Source organism: Vipera berus (genome assembly GCF_964194415.1).
Source record: "Vipera berus genome assembly, chromosome: 1".
NCBI lineage: Eukaryota > Metazoa > Chordata > Lepidosauria > Squamata > Viperidae > Vipera > Vipera berus.
In genome coordinates, this window is record NC_138202.1 from 20192334 (window position 1) to 20211621 (window position 19288).

A 19288-nucleotide genomic window follows, 5' to 3' on the forward strand; every position below is an offset into this window, starting at 1 on the left:
CTGCCAAACATGAAGATGCCAAAGGAGTACTGCTAGTGAAGTTCATGGAGCACGGTTTGACCATCAATTCAGAAGTCTACTGTGTCTGTTCCTTTAAGAGGCTGAGTATAAAAGTTGAGTATTTTTACTGGAGGTTTTTCTCTCTCATCTGTTTGACTGCTGTAACTGCTATGTATTAGAGTTTGCTGTTTCACCACATGTATGTATTTTATTTCTAGTGTATATTTGTAGATATAGTGTAATATAAACCACATTTAAATACAAACCATTGTTTACTGTATTTACTCCTGGTTACCTCAGCGCAGTAAGGTAAGCTCTGACATTCTATATCTGTGAATGTCTGTCATTTATAACCAAATGGAGTTTTATTTCCGAATTGCCCTCTTACAATGTCTAGGGAAAGTATATAGTACACTAAAATAACACAGATCTTTATTACTTTGCCTAAAAATGTCACCCAGTCTACAGATTTCCTAGGCATTCCATACAATGCCAGCTTTTCACACATTCCTGGTAACATATACATGGCAATTCAGTTAAGAATCTGTAATATTGAAGAGCTTGGGGTATTATATAAAGGCAATGTATTTAACTCAACAATGATTCTTTTATTTAGCACGTATGTATTTTATGATTGTAGTTTCATCTATTTTATTCTGGAAATAGACTTGTATTTTAATTTTTTTGGTATGGTCATGTGACAGATCAATCAACAAACTGTAAACTATATTAATAAGCTATATCAACCTTTCCCAAGCTGGTGTCCTTCAAATGTGTTTGAATAATAACACTTAGGATTTCCAGAGATGGGCTGAAAAAATGGATATGTGTCTTAGAAATGTTCTTGTGTGCCTACCTCTAAAAAGCAAATAAATAAATGTCTTCTTGGGCTCCTGGAAAAAGCCCCCCACACATACACAGACAAAGAAGTATGTGGTTTATTTTATTTTACATCCAATGCCCTTTAGACTTTGCAGGCAGAGCCAAGGTCAGGTTAATAAGTGCCCCCCATTACTAGGGCAAATGCCCTGAAGGGGAAGTGATCAAGCTGGACGCTGGAGCAGAGAAGAACACTTTGAAGACTGAAAAGCTGAACACAGCGTAATGAAATACAATGAGGCAGAGCAGAGGGAGCCCGACCAAGTGAGAAAAAGCATCAGAGGAATCAATCGATACCTTGAGAAACCAACAACCATGCAAAGTGCGGAAGAGAGAGAGGGAAAGAGACAAAAAATGTACTTGGAAATACAAAGCAGAAAACTTATGCAACTCGGCGCAGGCTGTCAAAATGCGGCTGAAAAGAAAAGAACTGCTGTTAACACAGGGCCCTGGAAATGAACTGATTAGTCACCCGTATCTTAAAGATATTTAGCCAATGTGAGCTAAACATTTGTGACTGTGTACATTTCATTTTTTCCCCATTGTTTTCATTGAATGATGCTTAACAAGCAATATCAGGTAATCACATTAACAGAAATCCAAGAAATAGAAAATACACAAACAAAATAAAAACAAAACACTACTATAAGAGACAGATACTGCATCTGCACAAATTTATCACATACATTCATATGTATGTGTGTGTATTGCACATTGTTTACACACACACACACAGAGAGAGAGAGAGAGAGAGAGAGAGAGAGAGAGAGAGAGAGAGAGAGAGAGAGAGAGAGAGAGAGAGAGAGAGAGAGAGAGAGAGATGGGCATCTTCTGGGCTACAAATCCAGCTTCCCCTTCTTTCTGAAACTCTAAGATCATGGTGCTAAAAGTTAATGTTAAATCATAATTTTCTGCATAGCTGATTTTTTGGCTTGCAGCTAGTGCCTTGGTTTTTAGGGGGGTGGGAGTTGAATGCTCAAATTAAGGGTGGCTCCCCCTTGCAAAACCCCTTGGTCCTGCCACTATTGATGAGGACATACATGGCTTAATTGCCAAACCCCTCGCTGTTTCTTGGAGGCTGGAAAACTAAAGTGCAGCTTGGAAACCATTGTCTAACTCTAGTTTCAAATCAACTAAATCATCATCATGCTCATTATCATCTATAACGTTAGAAAAGTGATACTTTTGATTAGCTTCATCTTGCCTATTTAGTGGACAAAATCATCAATGCCATCAGACATACTTTTTGCATTTGTATTTTAATTTGTAATGAGATTTATTAATTTCAGCACCGTTTTTGATGTAAATACAGTGGTAATGTTTTGTTCACAAGCATTAGGGTTTTGTATATTGTGTGAACTGAGTTATTCTGTTATGCTATTGCAGGTTGTCTTCATTGAGTGTCATTGAGGTTGGCTGAACACATTGAAATAGGGACTCAAAATTGGTCCTCAGTATCCTAACCCAGTACCTTCACTTTTATACCATACTGGTTCTCATTCATTCATTAGGACTGCATTGGACAACAATGCTTGCCCACTCAAGGAATAGGATTGTAGGTTTCTATTACAAAATCCTAGTAGGGAAAGAGATAACATCATTGTTCTAACACACAATCTTCTAACACCTTCTGTTACAACATCTTCTGTTCTAACACCAAATCTTCCTCTTATTATTATTCTAATGAAATCTTATTATTATTCATCTTATTCATCTAATAATATTATTACAATATCAAGATAAGATGGTAGCCACAATGATTCATCAATGCTAGACTTGTTTTTTAAGGGCATTACAAGAAGACTTCATTTAATAACCACAATTGGGACCGGTAATTCTGTAACTGTGCAACACTGTTGTTAAGCAAGACATCACATGACCACAACAGATTTTCAACTTCATTTCCATCATGGACATTAAGCAAGACATCATGTGACCCTGACTTGCAATTTTACTACTGGCTTCTCCATTGACTCTGCTTCTCAGAAGCCAACTCTTAAGTGTGAAAATGGATGCTGCAACTTTTATAAATATATTATCCAGGAAGGAAGGAAGGAAGGAAGGAAGGAAGGAAGGAAGGAAGGAAGGAAGGAAGGAAGGAAGGAAGGAAGGAAGGAAGGTTGTGATGTGCCTGAGTCACAATCACCTGATCATGGGATCACTGCAATGGTCATCAGTGAAAGAATCAGTCATAAAGTTCCTTTTTCAACACTGCTGTAACTTTGAACAGTCACTAAATAGGGCAGTTGTTAAATGAGGACTACCTATATACGTGCCACACATAAAAAAAATGAGCCTGAGCTTTAATTTCAATTTTTATGACGTCCATCTTGATTTTTGTAAGTATACACTACAAAATCCCTGTTGCTTATCCTTGGCTTTCTTGCCCAAGTCCAGCTAGTAATAACAGCTCATTAATTCTCTATCCCTCCTTGCCCCAGCATGGAATGCCTTCTGTTTTGCCAATCTTCTTTACATGCCCTTCACCATATTTTGCTATGCAAAGATTTCCTGTAGATGAAAACTTTTCTGGCAGTTCTGAGCCTGGAGCTTCTTGATTGCGAATGTGTGTATGTGTGAGTATGAAACTATTTGCTGTCAGATAAGCAAATCTGAGAAGAGCATGGAAATAGACTGATCATCCCAGGCACTTTATCTTTGGAGCTGTTTTCTAACACTGGCTACTTTGTGAAGCCTAAAATGGGAGGAGGGATTAGTTCAAACTTGGGCAAGTTTGTCTACTTTATTTCTGCAGAAGAAAGCAGTGGTAGCAAAAGTGGCTAACGGAAGGAAGGGATACTGCCTGTGTCTAACTCCTATGACTATATAATCTAAGCCAGTGTTTTTTATACTTGTAAGATGTGTGGTCTTCAACTCCCAGAATTCCCCATCTAGTATACTTAAAGTTTCCAAGTGTGAAAAACACTGACCTAAGTCCTTGTCAAAAGTAGCCCTATTTTGAACTGCTTATCCTCCTTCACCTTAATTCCTTTAATTTATGCACAAGGATTGAATTAAAGAAAGCCACCCCGAAACAAAGGGGTATGTTAATTCCTTCCTTCCTTCCTTCCTTCCTTCCTTCCTTCCTTCCTTCCTTCCTTCCTTCCTTCCTTCCTTCCTTCCTTCCTTCCTCTTTATAGTGTATATATTCAAATGAAATAGCAGAACAAAAGCAGGAAATGTTCATAATGATATCTAATATTTTTGTGTCTCTTTGTGAATAATGTATAAATTATACCTTGTGATTTAATATTTGTTTTTTTTTTGTGCCAAAAATAACATCTTCTCCAGAGGATTGCTGTGAAGGGAACTAGAGCTATTCCTCAAACGTGTAGAAAAATCAGTTCTGTTAGTTTGTTCTTCCCCTGAACTGTGTCCAACTAAGTCATTACACACAAAATTATTGTTTGACTAAGAATTGTTGCCTAAGCTTGTTTTTTTTGGGTCTTTCCTCACTATCTTACTTTCCTTCTACAGCATGACTTTTAGTTTTATAAATATGGTGTGTTTTTTCTTTGCCTGAATAATACAAAAAACTATCCTGGAAATCTTTCTCTAAGAAGAGTTGAACAAACATATAATAAATCAAATTAATTTTCTGGTTAATTTTCAAAGATAATCTCAGTGGTCACTGAATAATGGTAGAATCCTTTATTCTATCACTGAGATTAGGCTGGGTAAAAATTCTCAGCTTGTTTCGGCCTTTCCCTTTCTTTTTCTCCTTAGAAACCCAGCTTGACACAAGTCATAAACCAAGGAATGCAAGGTGTTCATTTTGCAACTGTGTTGTCTTACACATTGACTGTTTATCCTTATCTAGCAATGCTGGCAGTCAGCCCTCTGCCTTTGCAAAGCCCAGGCACCATCACAGTGTTATCCTTGTTACTCACACCCAGCCTGCTTTGTTCTATCCCTCCAAGCTGGAATGGAAACAGTTTGAGAGCAGTTACAGCAATTAAAAAAATATGTGTGGGGTAACAGCTTCAAACAAATTTCTACATGTTACGCCAACTCTGTCACCTGAAAAGCAATGATAAATAATAGCATATTCAGAACTAGAAGCAGATCATGTTACACAGGCATGGATTAATCTTCACCCTTTTCTCTCTAGTATTCCAGGATAATTGGAAAAGAAAATGTTGAAAAATTGGCACAGGTTGCCATTTGCATTTTTTTCTAATGTAGATATTTCATTCTAATATGCAGAGACTACATGTAAGTTTCTTTGCGAAGTACTGCTTTTTTAAAACACAACTACCCATAAAATCTGTATGTTTTTTTTATTTTTGTTCTGCTTTTTCTTACGTGACTTTTCCAGATTCTTGGAAGAGCTATATGTTGAGGTAGTCCAGACAATAAGTGCAACCAGGAGCATTGGACTACCTTTATGGTAAGGTACATTAAACAATATCTTGCAAGAGTGAAAGTATTTCTTCTCTCCTCTCTTTTTGGATTCTAGATAACCAGGGAGGGTCCCTTCCTGAAATGCTTCCCATGCTTTCTTCCCACCTATGGACTGGGGTGCCTCTTATCAGACTTTTTCCTAGGCTGCAAGGTCATTCCTGTATACCATTACAACATACCATTTGCCAGGGATAGAATGAGATGAAGGGCATTTGTCCATACAGTCACCCGGGATGATGGAATAAATTTACCAAATCTTAGCTGAGGTAGATTTTGTATAGGAAACACATACCATAAGATTGAAGAAATTAGCAGTTGGTGTGCATAAACCTTTGGCATCCATAGATAGATAGATGATAGATAGATGATAGATAGATAGATAGATAGATAGATAGATAGATAGATAGATAGATAGACAGACAGACAGACAGACAGACAGACAGACAGACAGACAGATAGACAGATAGCAATCCATCTCTATAACACAATAAATTTATGGGACTCATATAATGGCTCAGTTTGTATAACCATCTAGATTAGGCTCAGATGGGACTGGATAGGTTTTTGGTTCACTACAGTATATTGTATATACCAGGGGTAGGCAACCTCGGCTCTTTTATGACTCATGGACTTCAACTCCCAGAATTCTGGGAGTTGAAGTCCATGAGTCATAAAAGAGCCAAGGTTGCCTACCCCTGGTATATACAATATACAGCATATACATTATAATTTAAAAACTCGGCTATTCATGCTAGATGAACCCAAGACGTACCTAAAGCCATAAAGTAGTATACAGACTGGGGGTTCTGACACATTTTTTCTAGTTTGCTCTCCCCCCCCCTTTATTATCTTTTTAGTGAAGAGCATGATATGGAACACAGGAATTGTGCTGACTTCGATTTAGGGTTATCAATATTCAGCCACTACACGGTACTGATAGAACCCATTGTCATTGGCATGGATGGTTCTAAAAGGAGATTAACTAAATTCATGCTAGATGATCCATCTATCAGTGCCTGAAAGATTCATAGGATCATGTTGGACAAATAGGCCAGTGATTTGTCTTGATGTAGGAATGTGTTGTTGTTTTTTCCTACCCCCTTATGCAAAAGCCTTAATTTACTTTCTCCAAATAGCTGCTGGCCAATTTTGAACTGAAAATTCGCCTGCATGAGGGAAATGCATAGGCACTTTTCTAGTGGCTCCTCCATTTGCCCTCATTACTTGTGACATGCTGCTTCATTTTATAAATCTATTGTCTACTTGCAAGAAATACAGTATTATTGCATTTCTTCATTACAATCTCCTAGTGAGGCACTACCTTGACAAGATTGTGGGACTTGCATATTATGAGGGGAATAAGAGCAATGTCAGGTTCAGCTACACTGGATAAGTCTCATCAGAGAAGCTAACTGAAGAGAACCTTTTCCATAAACAATAGAGTGAGATGTAATTTACAGAAACCTATACCAGATCAGTTATCACCCAGGTCAACAAAGACTATGCTAGGTGTTAGAGTTCCTGGACATCTGGTGACAAATGAGCTACAGAACTCAGGTCTGTTGGCTAAGCAAGAGGGCCAGCAGTTGCAGGACTACTCTAGAAAAGTTGTTTACCCATTGCAAATATACAAAGACTAAAAACAAAGAAATAATGATTTGTTATTGCAAAGTATTCACAGAAGTAGCATTGGAAGAACTGCAAAGGTCAGCTCAGGGCAAAGAAATCACAGCCTTGTGAGAAAAAGTTCAGACTGTAGAGGCAAATCAGGGATAGTTAGCAGTAGAGTAAGCCAGTATAGCTATTGAATTATGGGGTCTTTGGTTTCTTGCAGATGTTTCATTACCAAACTAGGATACACCGTCAGTGATAGACACCTATTGAATTGTTTACATTCCAAAATAGGCACCCTTTCCTATACCTTCTCCTCAAGAAGAATAAAGCCCCCTAACAAAAACAAAAAACAAGAGGAAGAGAAACAAAGAATAAATTGAGCATCTAGAATAGCACAAAAACAACAGAATAAGGTTACCTGCTTTGAAAACTGTTACAAAAAACAAACAGCTAGCACAAGTATTAACAGATGCCAATACTGTAATATATGTAACTCAGAATTGAGCTCTGAAGTTTGTGGAAATCCCTAATCTTGGTTGGTTGTTTGCAGATGTTTCATTATCTAACTAGGTAACTCTTCACTGCCCACAATCAGGCTCAGAGAGCACTCAAATCTTGACATCACATTCCAGTCATATTAGATTCCACAGGAACACATGACTGACAAATATCTCATAAATAAAGGCAAATATACATGTCCCAGGATAAATGTTGCAGGTTGCAATCTGGGTCAGTCACCTGGACCAGAGATTTAGTCTTCTGAGCTTTTGGACTAATGCTGGAGACCATCTTCAGGGATCACCTGTCTAGCAGAGTGTGTACTTTGGACTAATTTGTGTGTGGTATTTATACGATGCCTGTTGTGTGTGGTTTTTTAGATGTTGATTGGAGTATTGATGGCTGGCTATTAAGTCATTGGTTGTTGTTTCTTTGTATTACCAAGCCCTTGCCTCCTAAATAATTGATAAGTTGGTGCTAAATCAGCACTCCTGTTGACTGATGAGGGATCTGTTTCTTAGGCTTCAATCACTTCCCTGGCTGTTTTTGTGCCTGCTCATCCAACAATCTTAGTAGCTGCAAAATTCTACACTTAGACAAGAAAAACCAAATGCACAGGTATGGTATAGGTGGTACCTTGCTCAATAGTAGCAATTGTGAGAGGGATCTTGGAGTCCTACTTAGATATGAGCCAAAAAAGCCAATACAGTGTTAGGCTGCATTAACAGAGGGATAGAATCAAGATCACGTACTAATATTCAAGATATTCAAGATCAAGTATTACTACCACTTTACAATGCCTTGGTAAAGCCACACTTGGAATACTGCATCCAGTTTTGGTCACTACAATGTAAACAAGATGTTGAGACTCTAGAAAGAGTACAGAGAAGATCAACCGAGATGATTAGGGGATGGAGGCTAAAACATATAAGGAATGGTTGCCACAAAGAAGAGGGAGTCAAGCTATTCGCCAAAGTGCCTCAAGGCAGGACAAGAAGCAACGGATGGAAACTAATCAAGGAGAGAAGCAACCTGGAAGTAAGGAGAAACTTCCTGGCTGTTAGAACAACTAACCAGTGGAACAACCTGCCTCCAGAAGTGGTGAATGCTCCAACACTGAAAGTTTTTAAGAAGAGACTGGACAGCCATTTGTCTGAAATGGTATAGGTTTTCCTGCCTTAGCAGGAGGTTGGACTAGATGACCTCCAAGGTCCCTTCCAACTTCTTCTTCTTCTTCTTCTTCTTCTTCTTCTTCTTCTTCTTCTTCTTCTTCTTCTTCTTCTTCTTCTTCTTCTTCTTCTTCTTCTTCTTCTTCTTCTTCTTCTTCTTCTTCTTCTTCTTCTTCTTCTTCTTGATTGAATTCATGTTTATTGCAGTTCAGGTCTCCTCATCTAACCGCTCGCTTTTGTTCTTGCAGTCTGGTGGTTAGCTTCCTCCCTGTCTCTCCTACATAGTCATAGAAGCAATCCATGCAGGGGATCTGATAGATTATATTGGAAGTATCTCCCACCTCCATGCTATCTTTACAATGCATAATTTGTTCTTGTATGGAAGCCTCTGAGCGGTGGGTGATGCCCCCTTGCAAATCTCAGAAGGTGTGTTCTACAGCTTCTGGAATGTTTTTTGATATATGGCATCAAAAGATCCAGGAGAAGCAGCAAATTACTGAAAAACCACAGGCATGCATTCCTAAGTTTGATACGCCAAAATGACAAAACATACATTGAGACCTAATGATATACTTTCCAACCTTTCCTATTTGTATCCCAATCATCCCAGAGGGCAGAGTTTGCATTGCAAAATTGTAACAATATTTTATCATCTACCACCACACTCTTCCCATGATTTTCTATGCATCCTGTAGCACTTTATAGGTGGAAAGACCATCAGTTTCAAGAGAAGATCGTGTCAGCATCCCCTTACTGGCAAAAAGAGGCTCATTGTTATTGTGAGAATCTTTAGTACCCAAAGTCTAGCACTATATAGAACTCCAGATCAGCTGTATATGCCAAACAATGAGGATTTTTTTAAAAAAATATGTGGAACTGATTGCTGAATGTGATATTGTACTTCAGGGGCATCTAAGAGGAGTCATTACCCCAGACATCTAACCATATACTACCTTGGGGAAAAAACAGTTCCAAATTAGGTTATACAATTAAGGGCAAGAAAAGTTAACCAGGACCGGGGAGATCAGAAACCAGCAAGATAATACACTGTTATTCTGGACTGCGCACCTGATTAACTATATGAAACAAATAACTTTAATGGTGTGTTGTGTTGCCAAGAAAGCTATTGAAAATGTCTCTGCAATGGTGACAAGCAAAGACCCTTTTCTAGACTTTATTGATGCTGATGACACAGTAGGAAATGGCTTGACAAATGGACCTCTGAAAAAGCTTGAAGATACAGGAACTGCAGTAGCTGACATGAGAGGTCAGAGCTACAATATTGGTGCCAACATTAAAGGAAGGAAGAGAAGAATACAGACCCAGATCTAAGTGTTTTAATCTTAAGTTGTTGGAGCTTTTTATTGGGAGGGGGGAGACCCTTTTGTCCTATTTAATTCTCTTATTCATTGAATTTGGTGGCCAGTGGTACAGCATCACTTTGTAGTGAGCCTGTGGATTTTAAAAATGTAATTCAAAGCATTTTTGTGTTTTTCTCTGCACCAATTCCTCAAAAAGAAAGGATTATGTGGGAGCACCCTCACTAATATTGAATCCACTAAACAAAATACTGATGGGAAAGTTAAGTGGAGGTGAGATAGCTTGTCAAACACAAACGTGGGAAGACAGAGGATTCTATAATTCCCATTATAGTTCCTTGATAGGAACTCTATGTGAGAGAAGTAACAGAAGGAAATGGAATCACTAGCAATATGCATAACTTCCAATTTCTGTGTGGCTTAGTGTTGTAGCATGGCATTTGATTTTAAATGAATATTCCAAGAGGTTTACCTTGAGATAGTTGGATGTGATGGAATGTGCACCTAGAGAAGCAGTGGAGGGAGGTGAGATTTGGCAACACAGTGCTTTTCCAGAGAGAGGCCCAGTTTACCAGATTTCCCAGTCTCGAGCTGCAGGGGAAGAGAGAGATTCAGAATAGTCACACCCTAGAATATTTCAAGATATCTCTAGCAGTAGCAATAGCACTTAGACTTATATACCCCAACTCCATGGGGCTTTACAGAACTCTCTGAGCAGTTTATAATTTCTGCAAATTGCCCCCAACAATCTGGGTTTTTATTTTACTGACCTCAGAAGGATGGAAGGAAGGCTGAGTCAACTTTGAGGCAGCCAAGATCAAACTCTCAGCAGTGGGCAGACTTAGGTTGTAATACTGCATTCTAACCCTGCATCACCACTGCTCTTCTAGTAAGTTTGAAGGTTATAACTTTAATTTGGCAAGATTCTGTCCATTAGGTGTAAGCAAATAAAGGACTGGACTCGATGCAAACTCTCTGTGTCAACTTTGGGCTAGGGCCTGACACTAGAGGACTGCATCATTACTGCATCAGAGAAATACATTTGTGATGTATATTCCTAAATATACACAAGGAACACCTAGCAATAATGTAGAACACTAGAACAGTTTTAGCACACAACAACCTGTTTGATCTGAGTAATCATCTAAATGCCCTTTCAAGATACTTTTCAGCAGGATTAATTTGAAAAACTGTTCTTGACTATACAAAAATGTCCTTTCATTTTCCAAATGCTATTGTTACCCTGCTCATCATTCTGAAGTAATAGTTGCTGGTGTTGGTTTTTAGTCAACAAAATGACTTTATTTGCATACAGTAGTACACACTCATTTACTTTTCTAACACATATACCTTTAATATCACCATAGGTATTCTTACATTCTCTCAGTGATGTGTTAAACAACCAGTGATGTGTTATAAATTTTATTGCTTTGTCTGATTAGACAAACTATGGTTAGCATTAATTAAAATTAACCCAAAATCAGAGAAGAGAAGAGGAGAGAAGAGAAGAGAAGAGAAGAGAAGAGAAGAGAAGAGAAGAGAAGAGAAGAGAAGAGAAGAGAAGAGAAGAGAAGAGAAGAGAAGAGAAGAGAAGAGAAGAGAAAAGAGCTGGAAGGGACGTTGGAGGTCTTCTAGTCCAGCCCCCTGCTCAAGCAGAGGAACCTATACCATCTCAGACAAGTGACTGTCTCTAGCCTTTTCTTAAAAATCTCCAGTGATAGAGCGCTCATGATTTATGGAGGCAAGCTGTTCCACTGGTTAATTGTCCTCACTGTCAGGAAGTTTCTCCTTAATTTCAGACTGCTTCTCTCTTTGTTCAGTTTTCAACCATTGTTTCTTGTCCTGCCCTCTGGTGCCTTGGTGAATAGTATGACCCCCCTCTTCTTTGTGTCAGTCCCTCAAATACTGGAATACTTCTATCATGTCCCCCTATTTCTTCTTTTTTTTAGACTAGCCAAACCCAAGTCCTGCAGCCATTCTTCATATGTTTTGGTCTCCAGACCTTTGATCATCTTAGTTGCTCTTCTCTGAATTTTTTTTCCAAACTCTCAACACCTTTTTTGTGATATGGTGACCAAACCTGGCTGCAGTATTCCAGGTGTGGTTTTACTAGGGCAGTGGTGTCAAATTCGCAATGTCATGTGACCTGTCACGACGTATCGTGACTTTTTTGCCATTGCCGGCAATGGGGTGGCCGAGGTTTTGCTATGATGCATCCAGCCCGTGGGCCAGCAGTTTGACACCCCTGTACTAGGGTATAAAGTGGTACTAATATCTCACGTGATTTTGATTCTATACCTCTGTTTATACAACCCAGGATTGTATTAGCTTTTTTGGCTGCTACTGCACACTGCAGGCTCATGGTTAAATGATTGTCCACTAGGATGCCAAGGTCCCTTCTCTATTAGTTAGAATTAAAAAACCAGCACTGAAATCCCAAAGGAGGCAAATGGACTTTCTTGTCTTGTCAAAAACAAGAAAGTCCAGTTGCCTTGTGAAAAAGCACCTTTGGGATAACTATGATCAGGATGACTGAGAATCTCCACAGACAACGAGCAATTCTCTTCCAAATTCAGCCACTGAGTTCAGTCTTCAGCACCACTTTTATGAATTTGATCTTTGTCTCCAAATGAAAACTAAATTAATTCCTTTTCTGTATTCTATATTTCCAAAAGTAAAATGAATTGGTTCACAAAAAAATCTAAATGGTAATGCTTGAAAAGTATTTTTGAAATTTAATGATATCCACTCTTTCTTTTCATGTTAATCTTCTCCAAAAATCAGAAAAGGGTCCAAGTGCAAATAAAACTCCTATATCTCAACCTAATTACAACATTTTGTTTCAAAATCATATTATCACAGCTTTATTAGCTCTTATGGAGGCTTTCCACTCTCTTTTGTCTCTCCAGTATCATAAAATGTTCTTGGAAGGTTTTTTCACTTTAATTTTTAAATTTCATGAAACATTGCAGCCTTTGACTGCCCACATCATTGGATCTAAGAAAAATGAATCCCCACACTAGTCATTTGTATCTAGAATTGCTTGCTTTAGCTTTGAAATGTTATTTCCATTTGATAGAACAGCACACAACTGATATTCTAAAAAAAAAGGAAAGGAAATTGGAAATGTCAATGAAGCTCTTGAAAAAACAAGAGGATTGATCCTCTAAATATTTCTAAGGAACTCATAGCAAAACTCATTTGCTGAATTATACAAACATCATTCTCTGTAAAATATTGTGGCTGAAGCATGGGGTAGTTTAAGATAGCAATAAAGTTACAACCATGTTATTGATCATCAGCAACAAACTAATATTGTAGGTCAGGGGTGTCAAACTTGCAACGTCACATGACATGTTGCAATGTATCATGACTTTTTTCCCTTTGATGGCAATGGTTTCGCTATGATGCATCTGGCTTGCAGACCAGCAGTTTGATGCCCCTGTTGTAGGTCAACATTACAAGGGAACAATTTTGAGATTCTGAAATCTCTATAGTTGTAGCTGGACAGACTCGAATACTGGGCGCTATCTAACAAAATGAAATTTAATGGTGAAAAAAGTAAGGTTCTACACTTAGGCAGGAAAAATCAAATGCACAGGTATAGTATAGGTGGTACCTTGCTCAATAGTAGTAACTGTGAGAGGAGTCCTAGTAGACAATCACTTCAATATAAGCCAGCAGTGTGCTGCAGCTGCCAAAAAAGCCAACACAGTGCTAGGCTGCATTAACAGAGGGATAGAATCGAGATCACGTAAAGTACTAATACCACTTTACAATGCCTCGGTAAGGCCACACCTGGAATACTGCATCCAGTTTCGGTCACCACAATGTAAAAAAGATGTTGAGACTCTAGAAAGGGTACAGAGAAGGGCAACAAAGATGATTGGGGGACTGGAGGCTAAAACATATAGGGAATGGTTGCGGGAATTGGGTATGTGTAGTTTAACGAAGAGAAGGGTGGGGGGTGACATGATAGCAGTGTTCCAATATCTCAAGGGCTGCCACAAAGAAGAGGGAGTCAAGCTATTCTCCAAAGCACATGAAAGGAAGACAAGAAGCAACAGATGGAAACTAGTCAAGGAGAGAAGCAACCTAGAACTAAGGAGAAACTTCCTGACAGTTAGAACAATTAACCAGTGGAACAACCTGCCTCCAGAAGTGGTGAATAATAATAATAATAAACCTTTATTGTCAAAGTACAACATGTGTACATTGAGATTAGCTGAGCCTCCCCCCGTGCTCTCTCCCCCCAACACACAGTGACAACAAACCCTCCATCCCACCACACTATGTGAACCAACTACACCACACACCGGCCTCCCAAGTCAATTCTGCATAAGATTATGTCCCATTTAAAAGCCTAACAGCCCACGGATAAAAGCTATTTTTCAGCCTGTTGGTACGGCTGGCTATATTTCTATATCTCCTACCGGATGGTAGGAGAGTAAAGAGATACCGTCCAGGGTGTGAGTCATCCCTGAGAATCTTCCTCACTCTTCCAAGGCAACGAGCCCTGGCGATGTCATCCAGTGGTGTCAGGGAACAGCCCACAATGTCTTGTGCTGTGCTAACTACCTTCTGTAATACTTTCCTATCCGCGGCTGTCAGACCAGCATACCAAACCACAATACCATACGAGAGGACGCTCTCTATAGTAGACCGGTAAAAGAGGGTCATTAGCTGTTGTTCTACCCTGTTCTTCCGCAAGACCCTAAGAAAGTGAAGCCTCTGTTGGGCCTTTCTAGCCACCTGAGTTGTGTTAACTTTCCAGGTCAGATCTTCACAGAGGTAGACTCCCAGAAATTTAAAGGAGGAAACTCTCTCTACACAGTTCTCTCTGATGTAAAGTGGGGCAGGTTCCTCCTTTTTTCTCCAGAAGTCTAACACCATCTCTTTCGTCTTGCCGATGTTTAGGTGCAAGTTGTTGTTACTACACCATATGGATAGTTTTTGTACCTCCGCCCTATATGCTGTCTCATCCCCACCTGTAATAAGACCCACCACAGTTGTATCATCTGCGAACTTGATTATCACAGTGGATGGGTCAGATGATACACAATCATAAGTGTATAAAGAGTACAGGTAGGGGCTAAGCACACAGCCCTGTGGCGTGCCAGTGCAAAGCTTCAGGGGGGTGGACAAAGCAGACCCGACCCTCACTGTTTGTAACTGATCCCTAAGAAAGTCTTGAATCCAATCGCAGATGGCGGGGGAGAATTTCAAGTCAGTCAGCTTCTTGATGAGAATGCTCGGCAAAATAGTGTTGAAAGCCGAGATGTAGTAAACAAAAAGCATCCTGACGTAACTTCCAGGCTTCTCGATATGACTTGCTACAGAGTGTAAAGCAGTAGCTATGGCATCGTCTGACAACCTATTTCCCCTGTAGGCAAATTGATGTTTATCAAAGTCCAGTGGGAGGCACGTCCTAAGATGTTGGAGAACCAATCTTTCGAAGCATTTCATGACTACAGACATTAATGCAATAGGTCTGTAGTTATTCAGGCACTCAACTGCAGTTTTCTTGGGGACTGGGACAATGGTAGCTGCTTTCAAGCAGGATGGTACACATGCCGTTTGCAAGGAGATGTTAAAAATCCTTGTCAGGACCCCTGCTAATTGACCGGCACAATTTCTGACCACTATCCCCAGCATCCCATCTGGGCCTGCGGCTTTGCTGGGATTCACAGCCTTCAATACAGCTCTCACTTGGTGTTCACACAGGGTGAGTGGCTGAGAGTCAGAAGGCCGGCCAGCAAAGGCTACGGGGTCTGGTCTTTTAACCTCATAGCGGGCGAAGAAGATATTCAGCTCCTCAGCCAACGAGGCATTGGTGTTTGCCATGCTCCTCGTGCTGCCCTTATAGTTGGTTAAGTGCTGCAGTTCCTGCCATACTTGCCTCGGATCGTTGTTCGCTAAATGGTTCTCCACCTTTTGTTTGTATTGTTGTTTTGCCATCCTAATGCCTCTTCTGAGATTTGCCCTGGCCTCTCTGTATCTGTCCCTGTCCCCCGCCTTAAAGGCAGAATCCCGGGCTCTCAGGAGTGTTCGTATCTCTGCAGTCATCCAGGGTTTACAGTTCCCGTAAACTCTAATGCACTTATCCGTTGTTACACTATCAGTGCATGTTCTAATATAAGAGAGTACGGCATCTGTATATGAATTTAGATCTTGTTCTTCAAATATACTCCAGTCAGTGGTTTCAAAGCAGTCCTGCAACTGACTGAGAGCACCCACTGGCCAGGTTCTGACCCTTTTTGTGACTGCCTGTGAATGCTCCAACACTGGAAGTTTTTAAGAAGAGACTGGACAGCCATTTACCTTAAATGGTATAGGGTTTCCTGCCTGAGTAGGGGGTTGGAATAGATGACCTACAAGGTCCCTTCCAACTTATTATTATTAAAATGTTACTGTAACCACGACTTTGATTTAATGCTTGTTGGAAAGTGCCTCCTATTTTTGGAAGATCACTTACTATTGCTATAATATGCATGTATTTCTATGACGTTTCCCCCAGATCCTCATTGTTGTTGTTAGCTGCGAAGTCGTATCTGTCCCATCGCGACCCTATGGACAACGTTCCTCCAGACCTTCCTGTCCTCTACCATCTGCTGGAGTCCATTTAAGCTCACGCCTACTGCTTCAGTGACTCCATCCAGCCAACTCATTCTCTGTCGTCCCCTTCTTCTCTTGCCCTCAATCTTTCCCAGCATTAGGCTCTTCTCCTGTGAGTCCTTCCTTCTCATTAGGTGGCCAAAGTATTTGAGTTTTAGCTTCAGGATCTGGCCTTCTAAAGAGCAGTCAGGGTTGATCTCCTCTAGGACTGACCGGTTTGATCGCCTTGCAGTCCAAGGGACTCGCAGGAGTCTTCTCCAGCACCATAGTTCAAAGGCCTCAATTCTTTGGTGCTCAGCCTTTCTTGTGGTCCAGCTTTCATTGCCATACGTTGCAACTGGGAAGACCATAGCCTTGACTATATGCACTTTTGTTGACAGGATGATGTTCCATTACTACTGGAAAAAGAAAAAGGAAGGAAGGAAGGAAGGAAGGAAGGAAGGAAGGAAGGAAGGAAGGAAGGAAGGAAGGAAGGAAGGAAGGAAGGAAGGAAGGAAGGAAAATGTTTTAGGATATTTTTCATGTTTTAGGATATTTATCATAACTATCTTTGAGCTGTTGGAATTCTACAAGATGTAGACCCAACCCACTTGAAGAACATCACCAAGAAACTGATTTAGCACAGTGCACTGTTAATCAAGGTCTTATTGTTAATAGAACAACTTCACAAAGTATTAAGGCAAGCTTCTTTATTCAAAGACCATCCAAGCTGAATGAAACCCAGGAAGCCAATGATGGAAATAGAAGTTTCTTTTTTTTAGTTTTTCAGTGGTCTACCTTGGTAGTTGACATAACTTTGATGGTTCCCTTGTTAGGTAGATTGAAATAAATGGACTGTATTTATGATTATGTATTTGATTAATTAAAAAAATGTGACCAAGGGAAAATATATTTGTTTTGCATTTTAATACAAACTAATATAATTAATGTTTCTCTCCTAAATTCCAAACCAGAACACAAATATTAGTCATTACTAGTCCAGAATTTTGCAGTGTAGTTTCAATATTATAAAAACTATATTGTAAAAATTGTGCACAGAAATGTATATATTAAAAGAGATTATATACAGAAAAAATATACAACATGGAAAACTACCTGTAAAAAAAATTGCATCAGATAAATGATGGGAGAAATGCTTGTAAAAAGAAATTTTCTGTGTTTTTTTTATTACTGTTCCATTTTCTCCTTCAAGACTGCTGTGAGGAATGCAACATATTCTTCAGGTCATGATAAATACGGTCATCTTAGCCAGAACTAACTTGCAGTCCATCCCTGATCCTCAACATCAAACCACCATGTCTATTGTTGTGTAGCCAGTTTTTTGGCTTAATACGCATGCCCAAGATGGAGGACGCGCTCGGCTGAGCTCCGCGAGCTCCAGCTGATAGGCGTCCCCTGGGAGCCCCTCACAAGCCTTTACGGCTTGCTGAGATGGGATTGGGGTTTGCCAAGGGGCAATGTGGCAACGCGGAGGCTGACGAAGCCAGCAGCGGTCTCTGTGCTGTTTGAGCGACCGGCTGCTGGCTGCTGGCCCTGCTACCTACCGGCTGTTTCCTCCCGCCGTTTCTCACTCTCTCCGGAGCGTTCGGGCTGCTCATAGCTGGCGTGGCGCTCCCTGCTGCTTTCGGGCCGTCCGGGCCACTTTGGCTGTTCTCGGGCCGGCTCGGGCTGATGAGGAGGGCGCCCGTCGGTGAGGAGTGTGCCCGTGAGGTCCTTTGGGCTGTCCGGTCGGCGGCGGTGATGATGGCGACGGCGGCGTGGGCGTCGGCCTTGGCGCGGGTAGCAGCCTGCGCGACGATTTTTTGGGCCGTGCTTGGCGGTGATGGCGATGGCGGCGGCGGCCCGGGTTTGGCGGCGACGGTGACGACGATATGCTCCGGACGCTCGGGAATTCACCAGCTGGCTTTAGGGCCATTTTTGTCTGTACCGGCGTTCCTGAGACTGTTGCCCCGTTTGCGGGGGCCGGCTGCTGACTCTGGTGCCTTTGGGATTTTGATCTTTTTGCCGGCGGCGGGACTTCCATGTGGCCCCAAGCCGCCTTGGCCCGCTTTGGTGGTGGTGTCGCCCTCGGGCCGTTTTGGCGGTGGAGAGGGCGGCGACTATTATTACTTACCTTGGCGACGATGGTTGACCTATACCCTTGCTTCAGGCCGCCTCTTATGGCGACGGCGTCTTCGGACCGCTTGGGTGGCGAAGAGGACGACCGGGAGTTATCTTACCGGAGCAAGGACGACATGGGGCTCCTGCATTGTGTATCATCTTTGGACTGCTCTTGCAGTGACGCCGGTGATTTAGACTATTTTTATTCTGGCCTGCCTACCCTCCTTGCCTTGGACACACTTTTTACCATCTGCCTGCCTATCCTCTCCCCTCTTCCTTTGGACTTTCGACATACCTGGGTATCGGCCACGGTGGGAGAGTGGCTGGACTTCTCCATTTGCAACCTCATAGAGGTGGGAGCTCTATGGGGTTTGCCTACCCAGAGGATATCTGGTCCACCCCCAGGAACGGAGTCTCTACCCGTTGTGAGAGAACGGGCTGCGGCCTGTCTTGGGGGCCACCCAACTGAGTGGCAGTGAAGTTGGGTGGGGATCCAGACTTCTGTCATGTTCAATCCTCCCATGGACAACTCAGGGATGCCTATCCTGGACTGTCTGGACTTTTTTATACTTATGCGGCAATATACGAGCACGCGTTTGTACGCCCTCAGGGGTGCCCCCCTCTCCTGGGTGCGACCTGCCTCCTTAAACGTTGATAACCTTGATGACGGGCCCGAGTTTTTGGTCTCTG

The 19288-nt window shown here is 41.1% G+C and overlaps 1 long non-coding RNA gene across 1 annotated transcript in view; it reads left to right on the forward strand.

Moving 5' to 3' along the window:
- Nucleotides 1–19288, forward strand: part of LOC308670328 — a 269174-nt gene that overhangs the window by 48936 nt on the left and 200950 nt on the right. The gene's annotated exons all lie outside the window — the stretch shown is intronic.